This window comes from Salminus brasiliensis, chromosome 14, assembly GCF_030463535.1.
Source record: "Salminus brasiliensis chromosome 14, fSalBra1.hap2, whole genome shotgun sequence".
Taxonomy (NCBI): Eukaryota; Metazoa; Chordata; class Actinopteri; order Characiformes; family Bryconidae; genus Salminus; species Salminus brasiliensis.
This window is the reverse complement of record NC_132891.1, coordinates 5,277,822-5,296,995: the sequence shown is the minus strand read 5'-3', so window position 1 is coordinate 5,296,995 and position 19,174 is coordinate 5,277,822.

Below are 19,174 nucleotides of genomic sequence, written 5' to 3'. Positions count from 1 at the left end.
TGAATGCATTTAGCTACTTTAAGTTGCACCTATTGCTAAAAACAGGCTGGCACACACACACACACACACACACACAGCTTGTCTAGTCCCTGTAGAGAAGTACTGCCAGTAAAGAAGCAGATAAACATGAACCTTCTGGCACCATGCCTAGGTCCAGGCATGGGCTAGAGGGGTTTGCATTGAGCTGTGGGGCAGTGAAAATGACGGCGCTCCATCCAATACTTGTCACTAAGTGCTCCTCCTCAATCTAGTAGACAGCCTTCTTACCTGAACAGTAGATACAGTCACTTCAACAAAAGCAGGATAAACTCTTTAAAAAAACCCTTGATGCCAGAAGAAATGATGAATGAGCAGGTGTCCCAATACCTTTGTCCATACAGCGCATCAAGCAGGTTTGACGGAAAATCACATCCAACATGCAAATAGTTTGTTCATATTAGTGACAGTGCAATCTTGGGCTCGATGCCAAAGCATTTGATTCCCTTGTTGTGGTGTCAGCACTCAACAGCACTCAAATATGGCAGGTATTTAAACCACATTTGGGCCAAAAGAGCGTCAATCTGTGATAAAGATACCGACTTCATATAGTAACAAGCCATTGAACTTGGTGGATTCAACTCAAATAACTATTTGAATGAGCCATTATTTGATTCCGGTTCAATTGCTTGTTACCACACGAAGTCGTTTCTTAAGACAGTGTGTCCATTCATTATTTAGGCCGAACCTGCTTCATACCAAGGACGGAACTCAAACATGGTACTGTAGAATGTTAAATCAAATGGAAAAATCAAAATATCATTTTTAAAGTTGGGCAAGGTGTCCCCAAACAGTTGAAGGTAGATTAGCACTGAAAGTTTCCAAAAGTTTCCACCAAAATGTTGGAATAAGAAAATGTGAATTAACCAGTATGTCAATCAACTACTGTTTGATGCAGATCCTGAAAATGCCATCCCACAATGTGTTCCACAAATCACATATAATGGAGGGATTCTGACCTTTATTAGCTCTCATTCGTCTGGACAGACCTCTGTGCATGGCTGTAGCCTTCACAGGTGGGCGGTGGCTCATGTAACCCTGGAAGGACGACCCCACCCTTGAGATCCAGACATCCAGCTTTTAACATGACGCAACGATGAGCTTTAATTCAGCTTCTTCGTCGGAAAACTCAACTGATTAGTCTTCCCACAACATACAGCGCATCCTTAAAGGCAGTAATTTCCATCTTAAATAGTGCAGAAGTTACAGAACTGCAGCAGCGCTCATGGTAAAGGGTCTCACCCTGCCCGAACCATTACAGATAGCCAGGCCTTCCTTGCAAAAGGGTCACTGTGCTGCTGCAGAGGTGGGCAATTCCAGTCCTGTAGGGCTGGATTCCTGCACAGTATTCAGGCACACTTGTTTCAACCCGCCTGTTAATTGCCAGGTTCAGTCGGTGTGTTAGAGCATGGAAATCAGCAAACTGTGCTGGACTATGGCCCCTGTTGTCCACCGGTCATTCCCTGAACACTAACACAGCAAACAGGGACAACATAGAGCTAAATAGGTGATGTCCGTTCCCGATACGTCATTACTAGCTTTTCTATTTTCAAAAACAGGATGGAAACCCTAGCCACACCATTGGATGTTTGATTGATGCTGTAGAAGAAACATTTTTGGTTCCAATAAAGATCCATGTTTGTAGTAGAGAGGTGTCTAAAGATTATTCAGGCCTAATAAGGTGCTTCACACTTATGGCATCACTCAAAAAACATTGGAAACACCTTTAATTTAAGAGAGTAAGGAGAGTCTTCCACTATTTAACCCAAACCCATGAAAGGAGTAGATGATAGCAGCCCAGACGCCTGTGTTTCTAAATGTAATAAGCTGCATTAGCATGGAGCTCACTTAGGTGTGCTAACCACAAGTGCACTGAATAGCCTATGCTAACCACAAGGGCTGGGTGTTTGAAGACGCTTGGACACCCCTTCTAACCCCTTCAGCTTCTTCAAGTTGCACCCATTGCTGACACAGATGTGCAAATGCAAATACTTTTGCACACACACACATACACACACAGTTGTCTAGTCCCTGTAGAAAAGTATTGGCAATAGAATAGGACTCCCTGAAGTAGCTAAACATAAACCTATTGGCACCATGCCTCCTAATGCCAGGCGTGGGCTAGAGAGGCCTTGGGCTGTGGAGCAGTGGAGGAACTGTGTTCTCTGGAATGATGGATGGCACTCCATTCAGTACTTTTGGGATGAGCTGGGAAGTTGAGGGATGAGATGGGGAGTTGGGGACATCTTGACCTCACTAGCACTCTTGTCGCTGATTGCAATCAAATCCTTACAGCAGTGCTCCTCAAAAGTCTAGTAGAAAACCTTCTTCCCTGGACAGCAGAGACAGTTGAATGAATACAATGAATGAATGAGCAATGGATGATTGGGCAGGTGTCCCAATACTTTTGCCCATGTGGTGTATTGCTCATCTTTCGCTAGATCACAGTTGCCGCAGGAAAAAAATATGTAGCATTCTTCAGTTGTTTCACAGTCAGTTTACACCTCCTGTTCATCTGACAGACCTGAGGCCGTGTACTGATGGTGATGCATTCCTTCCCATTAGTATGAATCCTTTGGGATAATGCTTCCATAAATAGCCACCAATGAATGTATGTGAATGAGAAGAATGGGGTCAGATAGGGTTCTGTTAGTCTCCCCAGTAAATGTAAACAAAGTGTACATAAAAGCTATTCAATATATATATATATATATATATATATAAAATAAAAGTATAATATATATATATTTTTCCCTTGTTCGCCATGAAATGCATTTATAAATAAACTGGAAAAGAGATTTTTCTTCATCAGACCCTTATTTCAGCATGATGGGTTAATCCCACTTTTTTAACAGATATATAAATGACTCTAAAGGATGCTCAGGCAAGGTGTATCAAGAATAGACCTCCTATTTACATTACATTTACGGCATTCAGCTGAGACTTACAAGGTTACTTATATTACATAGGTGGGCCAGTGTAGTGTTAGGAGTCTTGCCCAAGGACTCTTATTGGTGTAGCGCAGCACAGTCACCCAGACCGGGTATAAAAAAAAAACAGTCTCCCACATGGTATGGTAGCTCGCTCACTGGTAGGTACTGGTGCTATCTGTGTTATCTGTTGTGCCACACCTCCGACAGCAAGAAGAACACAGACTGACGCATTACTGTAGACCAGGGTAACCTGTACATATATATATATATATATATGAGAACACTTCATTTTTTCCATAAATTTGCATTTCTATGTGACTGGCAATAGTTTTCTTCCAGGCGTTTCATCAAACAAAGCTGAGTTTCCTGAATCTGCAGACTATGAATGACAACAGCATCCCAACAGCACTGTGAAAGACTAGTGGAGAGCCAGCCGAGACATGAGAGCTGTGATTGGCAGTCGAGGTTATTTCACCATAGTGATTTCTGAATGCTCTCAAAGTTCAGATATTAGTAAAAAGGTAAAGGTGCATGTATTTGTCAGTGTACAGCGAAATGTGTCCTCTGCATTTAACCCATCTGTGGTAGTGAACACACATACACTAGTGCACTAGGGGCAGTGAGTACCCACACACCCAGAGCGGTGGGCAGCCAACTCCAGCGCCCGGGGAGCAGAGAGGGTAAAGGGCCTTGCTCAAGGGCCCAACAGTGGCAGCTTGCCGAGCCCGGGAATCAAACCCACAACCCTGTTATTAATAGCCCGGCGCTCTGACCGCTGAGCCACCACTGCCCCAAGTATGTATATATATATATATATATATATATATATATATATATATATATATATATATATATATATATATATATATATATATATATATATATATATATATATATATATATATATACACACACACATCCATAGCAGTTGTATGTGCTTGCGATTAAAAGCTCCACAAATCAGCAGTCGGAAACAGCTTCTTTTTTTTTGTTTTTTTTTGTAATTTTTTGAAAAATAATGTAATGATTAAATCTTGCATCCTTTGCTATCCGATCATGCTGAATGTGCTGAGTCACAGTTGGTTAGAAAAGAGAGAGAGCGAGAGCGAGAGCAAGAGAAAGCATGTGTGGGAAAGTCACACTGCTGGGCGCTGTGGCCGACTGCTGATTTATGAAGCTTTCCATTACAAGCACATGTTTCTGCCATGGAGATGAGAGGGTTAGGGAGACTAGATCAGGATGCAGTTGGCCGTAATGACCATCATCTGGACAGTCTGGCAGCTGGACCGCCTTCCACCCTCCAGGCTCTTCCCAAAACATGCCTGCCTTTGGACATCTGCTAATCAGCTAGCTTCAGTTAGTTAAACTACGCTGCTCTTAACTGTAGAGCGTAACACGTTAATCAGGAGGCTTATGGATGGGAGATGTGCTGCTAAAGCTAGTAAAAAAAACATTGAACACAAAGGCAATTCAGTGAGGTTGATACTTAGCCTGGGGTAGCATGTCTTGCTAAATATTATTGCCTTGTTATGGTCGGACATGGATGTGAGAAATATAATTTAGCAGCGGTTTAAACCACTGGTTTTCAGACTGGGTTTTACTGGGAGTAAAACATGTGTTAAGGGGGCTGCAGGTTTATCAATTCTGCTTTGGCTATATCTAAAAAAAAAGTTGTACTTCTTCAAAGAATTTAGAGGTTATTAGACAGTATTCAAATACAAATTGGGCCAACCAATCAAAATTCATGACCATACCGCACCCATTTATTTCACTACACTAGCCTACATTGACAAAAGTATTGAGACACCTGCTCATTCATTCATTGTTTCTTCTGAAATCAAGGGTATTCAAAAAGAATTTCTCCTGCTTATGTTGGAGTAACTCTTTCTACTGTCTAGGGAAGAGAAAAGGGTTTCTACTAGATTTTAGAGGAGCATTGCTGTGAGCATTGATTGCATTCAGTGACAAGAGCCTTAGTGAAGTCAGGATGTTGGATGATCACCACCCCACCTCATCATCAACAATTCCCCAGCTCATCCCTAAAGTATTGGATGGAGCACCAACCATCCATCATTCCAGAGAACACAATTCTTCCACTGCTCCACAGCTCAATGCTGGGGGGCTGTTTACCCCTCTAGCCCACGCCTGGCATTAGGAATGCTGCCAATAGATGTTTATCTGCTTAATGTTTATCTGCTTCTTCCTGAATGTCCTATTCTATTGGCAATGCTTCTCTACAGGGACCAGATGAGCTGTGCGTGTACATTTGCACATTTGTATCAGTAACATAACATAAAGTTGCTGAATGCGCTCCTTCGAACTGGTGTCCACAAACATTTGGACATATAGTGTATTTTGTGTGTACAGGTCAGTGATAGCTGTGGTGAAAGCTAGGTGGTGAAATTCTAAGACGAAGGCAAGATAAGGCAAAGTCTTGAAGGTGGGTATGGCGAAATAAGGGGGCTAGAGAGCTTCCCTGGTGGCCAATCATGGACCTGCACCTACAGAAACAGGGGAGCTCTCTTTCCACCTTATTCCGCCCCACTGATCTTCAAGACCTTTGTTTCTGGCGCCTTTGTGCTTCAATATAACAGGTTGAGTCCAGAGGTTTGAAGAAAGATTATGAGGAAGGAATGGTAGCAATAAGGTGGTCAAGTTATTTTCCTCTGTAGTAATTTACATTCTTATGGTAGACTCATAAACACAGAGTACAGAAAAATTACAGCTCACAGATGCTTAGGTGTCCCCCTAGAATTTTTCGTGGGTTCTGTGGTTGACCCTTGCACTGTCTTTTGTAGGAAACCCACTTCTACAGAGAACATCAACAGTGATTCATTTCCACCATTTATAAACGACATGTCTGTAAACTGATGGAATCCAAAGTCTTCAGAAGTTTCGGCTTTTCTTTTGTGGCTCTCCGAAATCTGTTCTGATGATGTTCTGATGTTGCATTGAACAGAATTTCAGAAAACAGGGGCAGCGCAACGTCTCTCAAAAGTGAAGCCACCACAGGTCTAGCGCCTCTGCTGGCTGGTTGCAGTATGATGTGGAGCTCCGCTACTTATCTTTGAACCGGCTGAAATGATTGATTTGATCTTCTCAAGAGGTTATTGTCCTAGAGTCAGACATGTACAAAGTACTGGAGACCCAGACTTGAGTAAAAGTGCAAGTGCTCTGTCAAAAAGTGACTTGAGTAGAAGTAGAAGTGGCTTTAAGCCCAGACTTAAGTGGAAGTGCTAAAGTATTCAACATGTTTGTACATGTTTAGTTTATTCTAAAATGTACTACTTAAGTACTGAAAGTAAAAGTACAGTACCGTGTTCTGTTATTCTTACAGAAAGCAGTCAAAAGTTTGAGTATTATTGTTTATATTCTATTGGCATGCCAGCCTTTGGACATCTGCTAATCAGCTAGCTTCAGCTAGTTAAACTGCGCTGCTCTTAACTGTAGAGCGTAACACGTTAATCAGGAGGCTTATGGATGGGAGATGTGCTGCTAAAGCTAGTAAAAAAACAAAAAAACATAGCATGTCTTGCTAAAGATTATTGCCTTGTTATGGTCGGACATGGATGTGCCAACTTTTTTAGATATTAAAAGTAGTTTTTACAGAAAGCAGTCAAAAGTTTGAGTATCAGTGTTTACATTATTATAAATACTCAGACTTAAGGACGGTCTCAGTTCCTCTGGCTGTAGTAGAAGGACAGGACTGTAGAAGACAGAGTTCATGAACATGAGTCTTCAGTTCATCTGGAAAACCAGTGAAGAGAGCAGCTCAAACCCCTGAGCTGAAAGATCTCAGGCCTTTCGGACACATACGAGTATTTCTTATGTATAAAAGTGATTAGTGCCACCATCACTGGAAGTTGAAGGTTGTGAAGATGGTGTTTCTTCTGGTGGTTCTTCCATCTGGAAATAAGCCGACCTGCACCAAGAGCACCCTTCCAGCTTCAAGTACGGCTCGGCTCGACCCGCCATCCTTTAAGATCCACGGAAGACGAGCGTCCAGACTTGCACCGAAGTGGTGGAATGAACTTCCCCTGGGTGTCCGAACAGCTCAGAGAGCCCAACGCTCACTGTCTTCAAACCCAGACTGAAGACCATCCTCTTCTGAGAGTACTTGGGTGAAGAGTAGAGTATTATGGTCTTCTTATTGACTTGTGTTTAGTAGAGTCTAAGATTAGAGGTATCTTTGAATTTTTAGACTATTTAAACTAGCTGAGGTTCTTCTTGAGTAAACAGGGAAGCACTTTTGTAAGTCGCTCTGGAGAGGAGCGTCTGCTAAAGCAGTAAATGTAAATGTAAATGTAAATAAAGCTCTAGCGTTAGTGTCCTCACTGCAGCAGCGGGGTGAAAGGAAGAACGGTAGCATTCACGATCATGGCTTGATCACTTGTTCTGCTCAATGTTGAGACGGCTTCTTCAAACCCGGTGACAGCTCCATCTAGGGCTCTGGAGGTGATAATGTGGCTTTGAAATGATTTGTACCATTTTTGTAATTGTAACCAGTAACGATGCAGCACATAAACAATGTAATGGAGTAAAAGTATTAAACTCATCCAAAATATGCAGTGAAGTAAAAGTGGAAATTGGAGAAAACCATAATACTGTATTTTAGTACTTAAATACAGTAGTAAAGTACTATTCCTTACTATACATCTCTGCCTGGAGTCTTGCACACGTTTTTCCACCAGTGGCCTTGATTGTTTAAGCCACATGATTGACAAATAGATGGTAACATAAAACCAACATGGGTGTTGCTTAGAACTGGTTGCTCAACCCTGCTCCAAAAGTGATCTACTCACTTTGCAGAATTCAGTTTTGGGCCTAATCTAATACCACTGATCCTCTTAATCTACAAAGTTAAGAATATGTGACTACTAGAGCCATGCATGTTAAGTTGGGCCTACACTTTAGTTGGAGTGTACATCGCTAAGAATTTGGCAGGTTGGGCAGTCCTGATTCAGAAGATCATGAAGATCAGGTCACATGTAGGAGTCCTGGTTGGAACTCCAAACCATCCCAAAGGTTTCCCCAACGTTCTGTGGTCCATTACCTCTTGCTATTCGGCTTGAAAGACTTGGAATCATCTTTGATATCTAGGCTTTCCTGAGGGAACGGTTGCTCTGGCAGTGGATTACAGAAATTCAGTTTAAGCTAGGGGTTAAGGTTTGGGCTTGAAGCCCAACTGCAGCAAGAGTGTCTAGGCCACTATTGGGAAAGTTACATGTGGCTCAATGGAGCTTGATCTGCTGGCCCTGGAACTTGGCAAGCCAGTGTGCCAGAAACTACACAGGTTCATTTTTAGAGGATGGGTTGTGGATGGCCAGAGGGGTTGCATGAGCCATCGGTGTGAAGGTAACCCTAGGCCGTTCACATTACAAGGCCCAAGAGCAGGGGAAATACGAGTAGTGTGATTAAACTGCCAGTGCTGTTTATGGCAATATTAGATGCCAAGAAATACAACTGTGTGCAACTTCACATTTTGAGTGTTGGTGAACATCTTGAGAGAAAATTCACTTGCAGAAAGCTACATGGAGACGCTGAAGGAACCAAACTTAATGGATTGGTTCGCTCTGGACATTGATGCTGACATTCCTAATACTTTTCTGTTAACTTTAGCTACCCTGCAGACTCAAGCTCCAACTTTAGTATACATAGTATAATAATACACCAGTTGCACTGTGAGCCTTAATGGACTTCACCCAATTCATCCAATTCCTTCCTACAGATCCTCTTGATTTGCTGAACAAGATGTTAGGTTTGGGTTGGAGGTAAAACCTGGAGGAAGGTACAGCTGATCTATCTCCAGGTAACCACTATAGTACATCAGTTGCATTGTAAACTCTGTTAGTAGACTAATGGTACAGTGTAATGTGTCCACTTAAGCTTGTTTTTGCCATACCGGATCAGTTGGCCAGCCATGTGTGGGCGTGTCTGTGACATTTTTTTTATGCAAATGAAGCCAAAAAAAAATTTTCTTTTGGATTCATCCCTTTTTCTCCCAATTTGGTAATAAACCCACCTGTTTGTAGCTTCCTCTAGCAAAAGCAATGCTCCCGAAACTAGTAGGATAAGGACTTCACACATGTCTCCCCCGATACATGCTCGAGGGGAAAGCACCGGGTCCCCAGCTCCGCCGCACCAGCTAACAGACTCCTGTGCTGGCCAACACTTATTAAAAGTGTCAAGGGGAAAAGAGCGCCATCTACCCACCTGGAGAAAGCACGGCCAATTGTGCACTCTCCGACTCCGGCTGCTGATGGCAAAGTGCCATGGCTCGTGCCATAGTGGCAATGCATTAGACTGCTGGGCCACTGAGAGACCTATGTTTTTGTTTTTTTGCATTTTCAAAATTTGCATACACTTGGTGGACAGAAAGCCCTCTACTGAGAGGTTGCCTTCTTGGTTAACTTCTGTTTTCAGCATTAAAGTCAAACTCACTCACAGAAGGAAACACGGAGGCACTGAAGGAAACAAACTTGACAGATAGGTTTGCTCTGGCCACTGACGCCGGCACCCATTAAACTCCCTGGTGGGAACGACTCTGAGCACAAAGGAGCATTTGTTCGCTGCTAGGCTTTGTTTTTTCAGCCACATTTGAAAAGGACAGATGACAGATTGTTGTGTGAAAAGAATACAAGAAGCGATGCTCAGAACCTGAAAACCTCAGCTGTTACAGTACGTATAGATGTACACTGATCATAACATGCCATAACATTAGTACCAAACAGGTAAAGTGAAAAACATTGATTGTCTTCATCTACAGTGGCATCTGTCAAAGGCTTGAAATCTGCATATTAGGCAACAAGCGATCAGTCGGTTCTGGAAGGTGATGAAAGCAGGAAAAGTGGTCAAGCCAAACTGTGATGGCTGGACGACTGGTCAGAACATCCCCAAAACATGTGTTCTGGTATGCAGTGGTCAGTACCTACCAAAAGGGATCCTGGGAGCCCCCACCTCACAACTTACAGGACTTAAAGGATGTGCTGCTAACGTTAGTCTTGGTGCCAGATACCACAGCAGGACACCTTCAGTCGATCTGGTCAGATCTGTTGTTGCGGCACAAGGGGGACCTACTTAATATTCAATATTCGGCAGGTGGTGCTAATGTTATGGCTGATTGGTGTATAGCTTGAGGTTGCTGTGAAGGTTTGTGAACTTGAAAGCCAAGCTAATAAGCTCTGCTACAAGTCAAACACTCATGGAGGAAACAGCAGCCAGGCAGAGTGACTAGCTGGCTATCATTAGAAAGTGTGGAGTGACAGTTGGAGAGGGGAGGGGGACAAACGTTGGCACCATACATTGCCAAAGGTTACTGCGAAAGGCTTACCACCTTCCGTGCATGTGTGTGTTTCCATCATTCGCATGGATGTTAGAAATAGATGGCGATGGCTTGCATTATGCATTAGTCCAGTGTGGTGAATCGGTGAGGACACTGAATAACATTGCACAACATGGTGTCACCAGCGTTCATTAACGCAGATCATTTAGAGTGCCCTGACAAGAGCCAACGCCAACATTATCTGGCTGGAAGTAAATGGCACATTGTTATCAGACGGTCTCAGTGACCTACATGGAATCATTCAAGCCATAAAAAAGGCTTTACTCTTTCTTTTTTTATTTGTTTGTCCAATTTTTCCCTCTTTTCTCCCAGTTGGGTACTGCCAATCAGCTCCCCCTAGCCCCAGCAATGCTCCAGACACTAGGAGGGCTAACTCCTCTGATACATGTGAAGCCACCCACCACCTCTTTTTAAGCTAGGCAGCCGACACGCTCTGAGGAAAGCTCCCCCACACCAGCTAACAAAGGCCTGTAGCGGCTAACATCTTTTAGAGTGATGAGGGGAGATAGCGCCACCTACCCACCAGCCGCTGTTGGCAAAGCGGCAAAGCTTAGGATTCAAACTCGCGATCCCCAGTGACTGAGCCACTCAGAACCCATAGCTTATTTTTTTCCCCCAGTTGTTTTAACAAGACTTCACCCAGATTGACTTCAACAACCTGGGTTCACTAACACTTTTGTTGCTGCATGCAATCAAATCCGCACAGCCATGCGCCTTCAAAATCTAGCAGAAAGCCTTCTTCTTCCCTGGACAGTAGAGACAGGCACTCCAACAAAAGCAGAATCAACTCTTTTTAGTATCCTTGATTTCAGAAGAAACAATGAAGCAGCAGGTGTCCCAATACTTTTGTCCATATAGCATATCATCATGTGTGGGTCAATTAACCTTGGAGATGTGGGCCTTACCCTCATGTCTGCCCTCAAGGCAGTTTTCATTGGGCCATGAGCCATGATGAACTCAATGTTATTAAGATTAGACCACAGTTCTGATAGTCCTAAAGTATATGAGATGTTCAGACCATGAGGACAAAAAATAAACCTGCTGAAGAAAAACCACTCAAGCTGCATTTCTACACTGAGGGTCATCTAGCTCTGTTCTCCACCTCACGGGCCAATTTCTCCTCATCTGTGTTTGGAGAGAGCTGAGCCATGTTCTGATGAAAGACGTCTGTCTTCATTGCAGTGTTTGGCGAGGACAGCCACGCAGCCAGTGAGTGCGAACGGTGTACAAAGTTCCTCGCGTTAGTTCAGTATCATGGTTGTAGGACATCAGTGGTCACCAAGCTTGCTCCTGAAAATCTAGCTTCCTGCTGACTGTAGCTCCAGCCCTAAAGGATCACACCACATTCATCCAAGTCCAAGTTCTTACTGGTCTTCTGCAGATTACTCAGACGGATTCAGATTAGCTGAATGAGCTGAATGCAACCTCCACTTTCTCCAATCTCCTGCAGGAAGTAGTTCTACACTATGGGCCTGTTTACACATGACTTTTCATGTGGTTTGTTTCTGGATAGTATCTAGATCCACTCTGACTGGATTCTGTTCACACTTGTTATTAAATGCATCTCCAGTGTAATCAGACGAGATCGGATTTTACTTTCCCACTAAAAAAGTCTGATTGTCTGATGGAATCTGATCACAGAAACGTATTCCCTTTACACTTGAATTAAATGTGAGAAACGAGATCCGTTTCTGACCACCTCCGATTGTGCTTTGACTGATCCGATCCTTATCCAATCACAGAGCGTCTTTGGTGGGGGAAGGGTGTTTACACCTGGCTTTTAATGTGGTTTGTTTCTGGATAGTATCTGGATGCACTCTTACTGGATTCTGTTTACACTTGTCATTAAAAGTGTCTCCAGTGTGATCAAACGAGATCGGATTTTACTTTCCTGCTAAAAAACATGTTTAGAGGTATTTCTGCTTGTCTGACAGAATCCGATCATGGAAAACGTATTCACTTTACACTTATATTAAATGTGAGAACCGTTTCTGACCAACTTTGAGTGTGCTTTGATTGATCCAATCCTAATCCGATCACAGAGCATCTTTGGTGGGGGGAGGGTGTTTACACCTGACTTTTAATGCGGTTTCTTTCCGAATAGTATCTGGATCCATCCACTCTGACCAGATTCTGTTTAAACTTGTCATTTAAATTCGTCTCCAGTGTGATCAGATGAGATCGGATTTTACTTTCCAGCATAAAACACACCAATACATACATCACTTCCATTTTACTTTTCTGTAGTTTCTCATCAGAACTGTCCTGCTCTGGGAGACCGTGAACCGTCTAGAGGAACGGTGGGGGTTCTTCTACAACACAGTGGAATCAATAGATGGTTCTCGCATTCCTGTAAGGGCTCGATCAGAAAATGTGATGAACTATTTAAACCCTAAGGAAACAAACTCTGTAATAGTGCTGTAATCTACCGGTCAGCACGAGTGTGAATGCACACACACACACACAAGAGAGATAGAGGAAAGCCAAGCTCTGCAGTGACTCATATTAATGTTTAGCCGTATTTCCGCTTGTCTGACGGAATCCGATCATTCCGTTTAGGCCTGTATTCAATGCGTACGAAATCCGTCTCCGACCACCTCCGAATGTGCTTTGACTGATCCGATCCTAATCCGATCACAGAGCGTCTTTGGTGAGGGGAGGGTGTTTCCACCTGGCTTTTCATGCAGACGAGTGACATCCGAATATGATCCGATCACCAAAAACGCTGTTAAACAGGCCCCATGTAACAGGTACACACTAACCGCACCAGAAGTGGCCAATTCGCAGGCATTGTTATTCCTTATTGGCACGAGCTGGACAGACCTTTACAGACCTCTGTCCACTCCACAAACATCAAGAGATCTGATTTCGCTGCTGTCCAATTAAAAACATGTATCCTCATTTTTCTCCATAGTTTGAACCCTGTAGCTGCTTTTCCGTACACTGTGTTGGTAATTTTGGATGAATCGACCAATAGAAATGCTCTAAATGACTTGGAATGAGTGCCTTATTTTACATAGGCTAAAGTACCTACCTTTTTAAGTACGGTTTTCATCTGACATGCAACGATATGCATGTAAAAAAACACCAGTTCTCAGCTATGAACCCAGCTCTACATCGAGCAGATTCTAGCACTTGCAGAACCAGTTCCTTGAACTCATAAAATTTGCCCTGAGGAACTCTGCCGTTGCCAAGTATTGCATCAATTAACACTTATTCTTTGTAAAACATTCCATGCTCGCCCACAACTATCCCTCTACAGCTTCAATAAGTATGTAATTTCAGCTCTCTGACAGAAATCATCAGGTTCCCAAACTGCAGATGCTGACATGCAATAAAGCATGAATCCCAATATGAAACATCACGAACGGAGCAGACGAGTCCAATAGGGCCACATATTTTCCGCCATGCTTCCATGCTGCATGTCTTTCATTATATTTTGAAGAATGGTTTCATGCCAAGGTCTGAACGCCTTTCCCATGTGTGAGAAATGTGTGAGTCTCAGCAAATAATCCCCTTCTCCAGGCAGATTATTAACAGACCAGGCCTCCAGGCTTGTTTGCATAAACTCACAAACACTGCGGTTAAGATATTTTTAAACCTATAAAAAAATTTGCTGATGGTCATGTGACAAGCAAACATTACATGGACGAGGCCCAGAATATAGACATATTTTAGGTCCTTTGGTCTGGCTGGAGGTGGAGGGAAAACCACAGGCCCGTTATGCAACAATGTACAGTATGTGGGTTCCTGTAGAGTGTTGTTTCAGCATTCAGGAGCTCATAATTATGCAAAGTCCCAGACTTCCATAAGAATGGCATAGTCATCTGGTCCACACTGCACACAGGTACGCATTTCCAGCTGACCTGATGTTAATCAAACTGCATGGAGTGAAGCTCGCGATGGTTCTTCATAACCTGACTCCTCACTATCCACTGACTGCTCTCATTTGGACTCGCTCTTCACTCGATCTGAGGGCTCGGACTTGTCTTAGACTCGACAAAGGTAGTGCACAGCCCTAGCTCTCATTAAGTCAACTTTTCTAAGTAGACAAGGTTTGGACTTTTGGGGTGAACAGAGCTGAGGTTCAGTACTTTCTGTTGAAGAGGTCCCGTATAAGGGGGGGTTAGGGTGATTCTAAGGGCCTGGGACTGATGGGGGCCCTAAAAAAATCATTAGAACATTGTCACACCTTGCTTACCGGTGAGGGTAGTTGTGCCCCAAAAGTGGGTAGTATTAAAAAGGGAGTGATGGCAAACTGCAGTGCACAAGCCATAGCACAAGCCATAGCACAAGCCATAGCACAAGCCATAGCACAAGCCATAGCACAAGCCATAGCACAAGCCTCCCCCCTTACATGGTATGATCCAGAGTGGGCCTACTGGGCATGCCTCAATCTGCTCAGGCATTATTTAAGGGCAGCCAAAGGTGAGTTTTGGCCCTTTGCTGGGCATGAAAGGAAATAAAATGGGAGCAAAGGAGAGTATGTAAGTAATCCTTGATTGACTACTGCTAGTGTAAAAATGTAAAGCCCAGTAGCATACAGTGGGGGGGAAATATCTGAAAATCACATTGTCTGATTTTTAAAGAATTTATTTGCAAATAATGGTGGAAAATAAGTATTTGGTCAATAACAAAAGTTCATCTCAATACTTTGTTATATATCCTTTGTTGGCAATGACAGAGGTCAAACGTTTTCTGTAAGTCTTCACAAGGTTGGCACACACCGTTGCTGGTATGTTGGCCCATTCGTCCATGCAGATCTCCTCTAGAGCAGTGATGTTTTGGGGCTGTTGGCGGGCAACACGGACTTTCAACTCCCTCCAAAGGTTTTCTATGGGGTTGAGATCTGGAGACCAGGACCTTGAAATGCTTCTTACGAAGCCACTCCTTTGTTGCCCTGGTAGTGTGCTTGGGATCATTGTCATGCTGAAAGACCCAGCCACGTTTCATCTTCAATGCCCTTGCTGATGGAAGGAGGTTTGCACTCAAAATCTCACAATACACGGCCCCCTTCATTCTTTCATGTACACGGACCAGTCGTCTTAGTCCCTTTGCAGAGAAACAGCCCCAAAGCATGATGTTGCCACCCCCATGCTTCACAGTTGGTATGGTGTTCTTTGGAAGCAACTCAGCATTCACTCTCCTCCAAACACAGCGAGTTGTGTTTGTACCAAACAGTTCTACTTTGGTTTCATCTGACCATAAGACATTCTCCCAATACTCTTCCAGAACATCCAAATGCTCTCTAGCAAACTTCAGACGCACCAGATATGTACTGGCTTAAGCAGGGGAACACGTCTGGCACTGCAAGATCTGAGTCCCTGGCGGCGTAGTGTGTTACTGACGGTAGCCTTTGTAACGTTGGTCCCAGCTTTCTGCAGGTCATTCACTAGGTCCCCCCGTGTGGTTCTGGGATTTTTGCTCACCGTTCTTGTGATCATTTTGACCCCACGGGCTGAGATCTTGCGTGGAGCCCCTGATCGAGGGAGATTAGCAGTGGTCTTGTAGGTCTCCCATTTTCTGATTATTGCTCCGCACAGTAGATTTCTTCACACCAAGCTGCTTGCCTATTGCAGATTCAGTCTTCCCAGCCTGGTGCAGGTCTACAATTTTGTTTCTGGTGTCCTTCGACAGCTCTGTGGTCTTCACCATAGAGTTAACGAGTTCAAACAGGTGCCATTAATACAGGTAATGAGTGGAGGACAGAGAAGCCTCTTAAAGAAGTTACAGGTCTGTGACAGCCAGAAATCTTGCTTGTTTGTAGGTGACCAAATACTTATTTTCCACCATTATTTACAAATAAATTCTTTAAAAATCAGACAATGTGATTTTCAGAATCTTTTTTCTCATTTTGTCTCTCATAGTTGAGTCTACCTATGATGTCAATTACAGGCCTCTCTCATCTTTTTAAGTGGGAGAACTTGCACAATTGCTGACTGACTAAATACTTTTTCCCCCACTGTACTTAAACTGGTAAATGTGATATGATCCAGACTAGCAAAACTTATTGGGGGAAATTAGCATTAACTGAGAAAATGAATGGGTCAGTGTGTATGAACTGGACAGAACAGGACTGGAAGTGAATTCCTTTGTTCTGTCACAAACATCTTTTTATGTTTTATGACAGAATTAAACTGTTCAACTTTCTTCATTAATAGAATATTTTATTTAAAATGTTCAAATATTTTCTGTCGTTTTTCTTGTTTTTTGGGGAAAAAGTAAACATTCAGAGCCTCTGCGCTGCCCGACGCCTCACCCCTTTTATTTACATGCAGTCGTTCAGTCCGACATTAAAACAGGTGCTGTTTGTAATCGCGAGCAACGACTGAGAGTTGGGAGTGAAGCAGCATTCACTTTCATTTGAGCTCAGTCTTCACTCTCTCTCGGTCTTCACTCTCTCACTCTCATTTGAAGTCGGTCTTCACTCTCTCACTCTCATTTGAAGTCGGTCTTCACTCTCTCACTCTCATTTGAAGTCGGTCTTCACTCTGTCTCACTCTCATTTGAGCTCAGTCTTCACTCTGTCTCACTCTCATTTGAGCTCAGTCTTCACTCTGTCTCACTCTCATTTGAGCTCAGTCTTCACTCTGTCTCACTCATTTGAACTCTGTCTTCATTCTGTCTCACACTCATTTAAGCTGTCTTTACTCTGTCTCACTCTTATTTGAACTCTGCCTCCACTCTGTGTCTTTCTCCTTTGGACTCTGTCTCACTCTCATTTGGACTGTGTCTTTACTCTGTCTCACTCTCATTTGAGCTCAGTCTTCACTCTGTCTCACTCTCATTTGAGCTCAGTCTTCACTCTGTCTCACTCTCATTTGAGCTCAGTCTTCACTCTGTCTCACTCTCATTTGAGCTCAGTCTTCACTCTCTCACTCTCATTTGGACTCTGTCTTTACTCTCTCACTCTCATTTGAACTCTTAATTGAGCTCGGTTTTCACTCTGTCTCACTCCCATTTGATCTTGGTCTTTACTCTCTCATACTCATTTGGACTTGGTCTTCACTCTCTCACTCTCATTTGGACTGGGTTTTGATTTGGTCTTGCTCCCCTTGGTCATGGCTTTCACGCTTGACCTTTATTTGGACTCAGTCTTCACTTCATCTCAGTCAGTCAGGATCTTGGAACGGCCTACAGCCCAAGTTCTCATGGAATTTCATTTCTAATGATTTACAACGTGAGTAAGAACAGGCGTCAAACATTCTGTATTAAAATGGATCTGTATGAGAGCCCACAGCTCCGAGAGATACAGTACCACTCTTAGCAAACACCCACAGACGATGTAGCTATACAATGCTAGTCTCCATGCCCTTTGACCCTCCCATGTTGACAGTCCCCATGTTCTCCAGTGCCAGTCGACCTCAGCAGACTGTGATTCTGATAAAAGCACCACGGTGTCACAAACTGAAAAAAGATCAAACAGTTCTTGCATGAGGTCAACACTCACACTAACCTAACTTTACCTACATTGTATGGACAAAAGTATTGGGACACCTGCTCCTTCATTTTGAATTCAAGGTTATTCTGCTTCTGTTGGAGTGACTGTCTCTACAGTCCAGGGCAGATGGCTTTCTACTAGATTCTGGAGGAGCATTGCTGTGAGGATTTGATTGCAGTCGATGACAAGAGCTTTAGTGAGGTCAGGATGTTGGTTGATCACCACCCCACCTCATCATCCCCAATTTATCCCAAAAGTACTGGATGGAGAACTACCGTCATTCCAGAGAGCACAGTTAGTTCCACTGCTCCACAGCTCAATGCTGGGGGGCTTTATACCCCTCTAGCCCACGCCTGGCATTACACAGCATGGTGCCAATAGGTGCATGCTGATCAGAGACTAGTGCAACTTAAAGTAGCCGAGTGCATTCATTAGAAGGGGTGTCCACCATATTCGGACCTAAAGTGTATGTGGGTCCAAGTCCTTTCCACTAGCTTTTTTGTCACTGTTAGCAATGTTTGCTAGCAGTTTGGAGATGTACTGATTGTGCATGGTTTTGCTTGTTGCATTGAACCCACCAGTGTGTGAATGCCTTGCTGACTGACTGGTGAGCTGATGCAGTTCTGCAGGACTCTCTCTCTCTCTCTCTCTCTCTCTCTCTCTCTCTCTCTCTCTCTCTCTCTCTGCAGAACCAGGAGTGAGAAACACTGATAGATACTTTAGTTGTCATTCTGCAATCTGTACCGAATGCTAATGTTAGCTAATTAGCATTTTGCTACTTTTAGGAGCTGTGTGTGGGACAGAGTAGTGCAGAATAGCAACTAATTCAGAAGAAAGGAACATATATCGCAGACGCTGCTGTACACAGACCAAAATCCAGACAGAAAGTGTGTGTGTGTGTGTGTATGTGTGTGTTTGTGTGCGCGCTCCAAGATCTAGTCAGCTTGCCCACTGGCCTTTGTGTCACTGACCTTCCTCCAACAGTGACGTTGGTGAATGTGACTCTTGGTCAATATTTGTTTCTGTGAATGTGGACAGAGGGATTTTCAGGTAGCTGTGACGTGAGTGATTTTCGAACAGCAGATAAGTGTGACACAATTTGGACTGCACTTTATTTTTTTTGTTGCCATGTGATCGCAGTGTGACCATCCTCACATTTCGAGACACTGAATATTATATAATAGTCCGAAAGCCTTTGACACTATATTCACTATATAGAATATACCAGTGATTACTATGTTCTCAACTGTGCGTGTTAGAAATGACTATACTAGGCTATTCATGGGTGTTTCTGCTATTATGGGAATTTTTGGCTGGTCAAATATTATATATTCTATTAATATTATATATTTTTGAGTAATGCATTTTTTATATATATATAGTACATTTTTATATATACTATACTATGCATGTTTCTGTTAT